This window comes from Centruroides sculpturatus, unplaced genomic scaffold (genome assembly GCF_000671375.1).
Source record: "Centruroides sculpturatus isolate CEXI.00-Female unplaced genomic scaffold, Cexi_2.0 scaffold1231, whole genome shotgun sequence".
NCBI lineage: Eukaryota > Metazoa > Arthropoda > Arachnida > Scorpiones > Buthidae > Centruroides > Centruroides sculpturatus.
In genome coordinates, this window is record NW_019386116.1 from 82,259 (window position 1) to 91,046 (window position 8,788).

The following is an 8,788-nucleotide window of genomic DNA, read 5'->3' on the forward strand; positions in this document are numbered from 1 at the left end:
AAAAAAGAAGTTGTTCATTAGAAATCTTAGTAGATCATACATACTTCGAATATATGGAATTTAACGTGAATAGAACAGTTGCAGAAGTTCAGTTCTACACCATGTTTGCACAATATGTGTTCCTCAACTCGGACATTGATCAAGACGGTAAGCCGGATGGCATCGGTTTCAATATAGATAAAATAACAATATTTGGAAGTAATGATGAACCAGGATATCTACTAAACACTAACACGAACAAAGAAATGGAATTTTTGGAACATATATCTCAATATAGACACATGTCTTGCATGTTGATATGTTTCACACGTAGAGACTTTTGGAAAGATTCGGTCTGTTCTAGTGGAAGAGTCAGCAAAATATGAGCAATTTGCTTCGAGGACGATGATGATACTTTGATACGTAGTAATGTATCTATTACAAATTAAGAAAGAAATTTAACAATACCAAGGTTTAAAGTTGCTGCAAATTTTGTCCATCTGTAGGGCCATGCGTTTGGTTGTAAACATGGTCCTATGGATTTATAAAAATGCAATCCAGGAAAATCAAAGGAATATATCATGCATGAAGATGTTCCTTTTCAAAGCGAAAATAATTGGAGATTTTCAAGTTGTTTGAAATCAATACAGGAAATAATTAAACTAAAAGGTAATGCTATGTATTTAATTCTGAACATGTAAGTATATAGAATAAAACTTAAGTTTAGTCAATTAGTTTGATTACCTGGGATATTTCCAGTAAAGTAAGACAGGCATTAATCTAAAGTAATATACCATAAAAAACAAAGCCCACTACTAACGGAGTGGATTTAACATAAAACCATTGAGCATTTTTAGTCACTGGTTTGCGCCTTGCTACTAGTTCTTTTTTATGAATCTAATACATAGATATAGGCCTATATCCAGTAGAATATCTCCACTTTTCAGAGAGCTCTTCTATGGATGCCAATTCTCTGTGAATACAGAGAATCAGCCATAGAAGAACTCTTTTAAAAACTATAAAAGAGCTCTCATTGCCTTAACATTTCAATCAACTACCAATTTTTGGTATTTTTATCCACTTAGCTACTGGTGGTCGGCCTTCTTATGTAATGTAAAAGGAACTTGAAATTTTCATTTATATTTGTTAATGAGGTATCGAATGATTTTACATGATCATTAAAATTAAAGTAGGGTTGCAATTAATAGATTTTATAACATTTTTGTGAGTATATAAACAATCTATTTTTTTATATTACCGTACTGTACTAATCTTTAGTACACGGAAAACTACTAGTTTTCCATTCGTTTCTGACTTTTGGAGGCTTAATAAGTCCCGAGTCCGTAGACTGGTATAAAAAATTAAAAAAGATAAACAGGTTAACAAGGAAAATATAATTTTATTTTTATATAAATATATACTTCACCCCAAATGCATTTCGCCTGTCAAGGCCTCTTCAGTAGGGTTTCTGACGACTAGAGTGTACAATAGGAACAGCAGAAGGTATCTCAGACGACACATTTTTTTCCGTCGTAGACACAGAAGAAGACACATTTTTTTCCGTCGTAGACACAGAAGAAGACACATCTTTCTCACTGATACCATCGCGTTTACAATCTTTAAGTAACACAAACTCTTCCCAGCATTCCGCTGGTATCACCCCATTATTCAAATTCATTACATTACTTTGCATAATTATCGCGAAATGTTCTTTAAATTTTCTTTTTACAATATTTTTCTCTTTATGTATTATTTTTACATTATTAATATCTAATTGACAGTTGTTAACATGGCAATGCAAAAATACCGGGGATGTATTAATTTTATTTCGTACTGCTGCCAAGTGTTCCGACATCCTCACTTTTAGTTTCCGTTTCGTTTCTCCAACGTAGTAATACGGTACTCCACAAGTACATTGAAGCCTGTAAACCACTCCATCTTCTTCCAATAAATCTTTCTTACTGTAAGGTTCAGTTCTAATTAATTCAGATAATCTATTTTTTTGCAATGGAGCCAATTGTATTAAGTTTTCACAGAAAATTTTTTTTATATTTTTCGAAAATACCTTGGATATATGGAAAAGAAACATACTTTTTACTTTCTTTTTGTTGCTTTACTTGAAATCTTCTTTTTGAATATTCATCATACCAGTTCCTCAGCAATCTTTTCGGATAATTGTTCAACAAGTACTTCTTATTTATTTTTTTGAGTTCTTCTATTCTTTTTTCACTTCTGGTTGTTCTAAAAAATATCTTTTTTACTTCCATTAAATAAATATTTCTTTTCTGATTAATTGGACAATACGATCTAAAATTTATAACTTTGTTTGTGTTACAAGGTTTTTCATACCTACTATACTCCAAATGATCTTTAAACCTGGTTATTGTGATATCCAAATAATTTAGACTATCTAATTTTTCACACTCATAGGTGAACTTAATATGTTCATTAATTTCATTAGCTTCTTTTAAGATTTTTTCTGGTGATGTTATTTTACTATTATAAATAATAAATATATCATCGACCGCATATAATCATCTGGAATACTCTTTTCAGTTAGGTTTACCACCAGATTTTCTTGCCACTCTCTGTATTCCGATTCTAAAGGATAATCAAATAATTTACATAATCTTTCATTTTTATTTTTTATGTATTTATTTATAGTCTTTGCTTCTTTTCTCTTACTTTTAATGTTTAATTTAATTTTTAACTCTTTAATCTTTTTATTTATATTATTAATTAATTTACCTTTTTTATTTATTATTGATTTCAATATTAATCTTTCTATCTTCCATATATCTTGTTCATTGATGTCTTTTCTTATCGACTTCTTTAGTTGTAATGTTCTTGGAGTGATTTCTTCACGAAGATGGCACTTAAAAAATTGTACATCCTTTAAATATTTTTCTCTCTGTTCCGTGTACTAAAGATTAGTACAGTACGGTAATATAAAAAAATAGATTATCTGACTCCATCGATTCTTTTTAGAATATTTTTATTGATATATATAAACAATCTATTTCTCTACATTTCATGGATAAGGTATATTAATACATTTTGCTATAAAATAGATACCTAAACTAAACTCTAATTTGGAAAATGACGACAAAGTATTGATATATCACTTAATGCTAAACAGTAAAAAATTGTTTCGTGAAAATTTTCATAATAAAATAACTTTATTTTATCAATTCAAAAGACGAAATTACTTTAAGCAACATTTATAAAAGTTCAAATTATAAAAACTCCGATTGCTTCATCTTTGGCAATAATAAAAACTGAAGAAAGATATTCTACTGGCGTAGTATTTAGTCTGTATTTAAGTGTTTATATGTGACTTGAAGACAACTGAAACAGAAGATTGTTGAAAAAATTCGATTTTTTTAGTCTGCTAAACAAATCGGTAAGTCTACTTGGAGATCCTCAAAATTATTTCACGTAATTTGAATTTTGTTTAATAATTATAAGAAAGATCGGATATCTACTAAACACTAACACGAACAAAGAAATGGAATTTTTGGAACATATATCTCAATATAGACACACGTCTTGCATGTTGATATGTTTCAAACGTAGAGACTTTTGGAAAGATTCGGTCTGTTCTAGTGGAAGAGTCAGCAAAATATGAGCAATTTGCTTCGAGGACGATGGTGATACTTTGATACGTAGTAATGTAGGATCTATTACAAATTAAGAAAGAAATTTAACAATACCAAGGTTTAAAGTTGCTGCAAATTTTGTCCATCTGTAGGGCCATGCGTTTGGTTGTAAACATGGTCCTATGGATTTATAAAANTTTAACTATTTTATTTTATTCTATTGTCCTCCAAATGCTTGAAAAAAACAAAGTTATCCTTGTATGGAAATGGAATTATTGAAGAAGGCGAAGCTTGTGATTCCGATCACACAACAGACAATTGCACGCAACACGAACAGTGTTGTATTCTTAAAAGTTCTCCCAATCATTGCACTGTTAAACACGAAAGAAACATTGACTGCCCATTCAAGTCAGCAGAATGCTGCAACAAGTACTGTAAATTTTCTCAAGTAACTGAAGGACGGCCGGGTTATAGTAACGTTACCTGCTTTAATGCAACTACCGTCTGCAATGGTACTTCACCATTTTGTCCTGGAATTTTAGAAGCTGATGGAATACCTTGTCTGGGGACATCACGAACTTGTCAGAAGGGTTACTGTGTCAGTAACGTTTGTGAACTTTACGAGTTACAACCCTGCGAGTGTCTATCCCTCGAAGAAGAATGTCACATCTGCTGTAAAACGGAGACTAATACATGAAAAACAGCTAAAGAATTTAAAATTTTCCCCTCAGAAAATCAGTTATATATTAAGAAAATGGGCACCCGTTGTAATAAAGGATACGGAAGTTGTATGAAGTAAGTAGTTAATAAAATATGTATTTACATTTCCTATAATAATTTATTTCTTTTTATTTTTCAGCTATGAAATTTGTAAAATAGAAAAAAAGAATTATTTAATTTGGTATATTGTCTTCGCATTGCCGTATCTTTTGTTTACTGCGTGGGCAATATTCTTCACTCGTACTCAAAAATAAATGAAGACTAATTAGAAATAATATATATTTGAATAAAAAAAAAGTGGAAACTTCATGCTAATGTATTTTTAAAGTATTAATAAATTAAATCATTTTAAACTGTTTTTAATTAATATCAGTACAAATATTGTTAAGTGCATAACAGAACAAAATACAAAAACAAAAGAAATACAAAAACATACATACAAAAACATAAGAACTGTTTGTTGATTTGGTTATTTTGTATGCATTTCAATGAGAAACGTTACCCAAGAAATGGCTTCCCTTTGGAGGCGGATTTTGCTGTAAGTTCGTATTATATTTATAGCCAATTAAAGAAATATTACGGAAAACCAGAGAAAACGAAATCTAAAATAAACGTGAGTAAATCGTGATTTAATTTTTATTATTTAATACGAAAATAGGTATTTTTACATTTTTTAAATAGAAATCATCTATTATGTAAAAGAACTCATTGTTTGATAAAATGGTTTTAATACAGCTAAGTAAGCAAGCCAATGACATAATCATAATTCGTTTCATCTAGAGTTCAAGATGCCGTCTGCTGCTTATCCATTCATTTATATAACACTAGTAGCCCGGGACGCCCCCTAGTGGACGTTTTAGCAGTATTACAAATTCCTATGAGGCATGTTTAAAGCAGCGGCAGCTTTACGTTTCTCCACAGTGGCGTATTTCTTTGGTTGTGCCATGAAAGGTTTCTATTATTATATTAAAAAATTAGCTTAACTATTTGAAACCTTATCGTTTTATCGTAGCGGTTCAAATTTATTCGGTTTTTCGTTATTCGCCTCCTAGCGAACATTACAGGCATTCCGTGAAAATAATAAATTCCTATTACAAATATAATGAATTATTTATATTGTTATATTGACCAAATAATAATTTATTGGCCAAATGAATAATAATAATAAATTAAAATTGTTAATTTAATTTGAATGTTTTAAATATGACACACGATAGGGGCGCCTCTAGTGTCCGTTATCAAACGGTTACGGGACAGACGGACAGTAGAATGGGTTATATATATAGATTAGTTTAAAAATACTACTTTTTTCGAGCAGCCTAAGACAAAGAGCCTAATAATCCTTCATATTGGGCTTATGTTCGGGCCTTATATCATTTCACAGTTAGTGAAAGTTTGTTCAAATTTAGTGAAAACCAGAGTTTGAACTAATGAAAAGCTTATCTACGATTTGTCGATAGTGCTGCTAATACTTGAGTCGATACGCGAACGGTCAGAGTACCAAGTTTATACTGTATATAATTTTTATTCGAGATTATATTGTAACCTGATTCATAAGGTTAAATTATTTTTTATAAATACACAGCTTAGTTAAACAGTATTTATGAAGGTGAGTGTTGAAAGCAATGTAAAAAAAAGACAATGAGCAAACGGATTTTTATAAAGTTTTTTTATACAGTAATTTGATTTTTCTCTTAAACTCTTCCCGTTCTACGGGAACTAAATAAGACATTTTTCGGTTCGGGTTACCTCAATGGACGACTAGCTGATGAGAGAAGGCCTAGCATATCCGGAACAGATCGTTCCCAAGAAATTCGCAGCTTGCTAACCCGGATTACTTAGAGAGTTGTATTCTTCAATATTGACTGAACTTTCGTTAACTTCGGTTTATACACAAATTGTAAACTTGCTAAAATGGATTCGACCAGAGAAAACGGAATAGATAAATATGTTCTGTATTTTCTATGTAGAGTAAATGCAGCTAATAGGGACCACCGTGTTGTCTTTGATCTGTTACTATTAGGTAACTGCTGCAATTGAACCAACATTGTGATTAAAGGTGCAAAAACGGATATCCAATGATATCACAGAAGCATTTTTATTAGTATACCGTACATTAGTTTCAGTATGAAAATACGCAATGTCAAAAAACGTAAAAGTGAAGGTAATATGACCCACAGCTGGTAGTAACCAATGTAGTTTATAGTACCTGCACATAATTCATATTGCAAGGCTTCTAAAAACAGTTACTATTTTGCACAAAATTTATTTATTCAGAGGTGTGTCTTTTTTTCGCATTAACACTTATTTTATGTGTCCAACGCCGACACTTCTGAATTTATTCATTACTAAGTATTAAAAATGTGGCTTACTTAAATGACTACGAAACAGGCAAAATAGATGCCTGAAGTCATTTTCCGAAGTAAAATAGCTCAAAGATTACAAATTTTGACAGAAAAAAAAAGATCGACAGGGAAGTTGAATTCTAAACTATAAACAAAAGTTCGACAACAAAGGCATACACTTCAATTTGCTTCGAGGAATTAATACTCTGTAAGGCAAACAAAAAGGTTGTATTTCAAAATCAACTGTTAATCGCACTTTTTTGTAATCTGGAAAAGAAAAATTGAAAAGAACGAAGACAAGTTCTTGCCTTAACGACAAAGAAGCTAAAATAACACGGGCCAAAAATCACATAACATGGAACAAAGTTGTGCCGAAGCTATTTTCAGTGACAAAAGGTTGATTCAGACGGACCAGGTAAGCTTAAATTTTGCTGGCACTATCTACAAAAGAAAACTACTACTGATAAAGGATTCCAAATGTAAAATCATTAAAGTTTGGGGTGGCATTGAATTTAAGGGCTTTTGTATAATTAGATAGCAGGGTGAACTCTGTTGACTATCAGAACATGCTTCAAATTTATTTATTGCCATATGCCACCAAATCTTGTAATAGGAATTGTATATTTCAACAACGATGGTGCTTCAGTTAACGTCTCTCAATCGTCCAGAGTATTTTGGACTTCCTTGCATTAAGTCCGGACATAAATCTGATGGGGAATTTGTGCGAGATTATTATATAATAACTGTAGACAATTTTTAATGTGACAGACTTTAAGGTTATAATTCGTGATGTTACCAACATAATTTTAAAAATTTGTACGTTTAATGAGGGATTCGAACTCTGACTGGTATCACACGAAATCTAATCTCACTCGATATTACACATGACTCTGTCTCTCTTACCTCTTGATATTTAATACGCAAAATTTAATAGCATCAATTCACCTAATACAGAAATTTTAAAAATCTTCGACGGAAAGCACAGAAATTATTTAGCTTCAAACAAAGCAAACAAAATCGTGTCCCCCGCACGCACTAAGATCCATACATACAGAAAAAGAACCAGATTTTTTTTTTTTTGAATTTCTCGAGGTTTAAGGTGTCCTCAGCCCAAAAATGTAAAAATCTGGGTGAGTCATCTTTTGGCAGATCGCCATGCTTTCCCTCTGTTTTATATAAAAGGACTGGGGAAATAAAAATATGAAAGAATACAATTGTGTAACATTTAATTGGCACAGTATTTAAAACAACATTGGGTTTTATAAACTCCAAAATTCTTTTAAACACATTCTCCAGGAACAACATGAAATTTAGTAAGTTTAAATTAATGGAATAAAGTTACTCAACCTATGTCTTTAGATACTTAAATTACTAAAGATTAAGAATTTGTTCAATGATAGCTTCCTGTTAACAGTTTACTTCCAATTTGATCACGTTACCTTATGTATTAAAAACATATGGAAACATGTTTTTAATACACACAAATGTTTTTAGATTCATTGTTTTACTAGCTGTTATGCCGAGCTTTTCCCGAGTTTATAAAATATATCTGGCGTTATTGATCGTAAATTTAGAAAAATATAAGTGGAAAATATCGAGTTTATAGATAAATTATTACAATAATTTTGATTTATTTGGTTATGGTACACGACACTTAGGCGACCTGTTCAGTAGGATGTATTCCAAAACAAGTGTTATGGTAAGTAGCTTCTGTTTAGGTATTAGTGTAAGAAAGCCGAAAAACTGTACGTGGCCAGCCCATTAGTAAAATACGATCCATGACCAATTAACAGTTTTCAATCAGCTCATGTGAATGCTATGTGCTACTTATAAAAGTAATAATATAGCACGAAGAGGAGGGGCGTTATATTATTACTTTTGTGTTACAGTAATTAAGAAAATAAACTGTAATATTTGTTTTTTTAATTATATTTCTTATAGGAATTATATTCAGTTTATTACTATTTAATTAAAGAAATTTTGCTAACAGATGGCGATAAATGCAAAACCAACAAATTCGATATAAACAGAATTTGATTGCTATATAAAAACCCAATTAATATTTTGGGATTGGATTAAGTCATTATACAAGTTTTATAAATTCTAACGTAACTGTTGAATGACAGAGCAATTGATCAAACGGTA

General features: G+C 30.9%; 1 long non-coding RNA gene across 1 annotated transcript; it reads right to left on the reverse strand.

The window, feature by feature from the left end:
- Nucleotides 1–2,070: 2,070 nt before the first annotated feature.
- Nucleotides 2,071–2,886, reverse strand: LOC111613674. Its single transcript, XR_002754807.1, has 2 exons — nt 2,728–2,886; nt 2,071–2,580 (listed from the first exon to the last, which is right to left on the reverse strand). It is a non-coding gene; the product is annotated as an uncharacterized LOC111613674 (long non-coding RNA).
- Nucleotides 2,887–8,788: the final 5,902 nt, after the last annotated feature.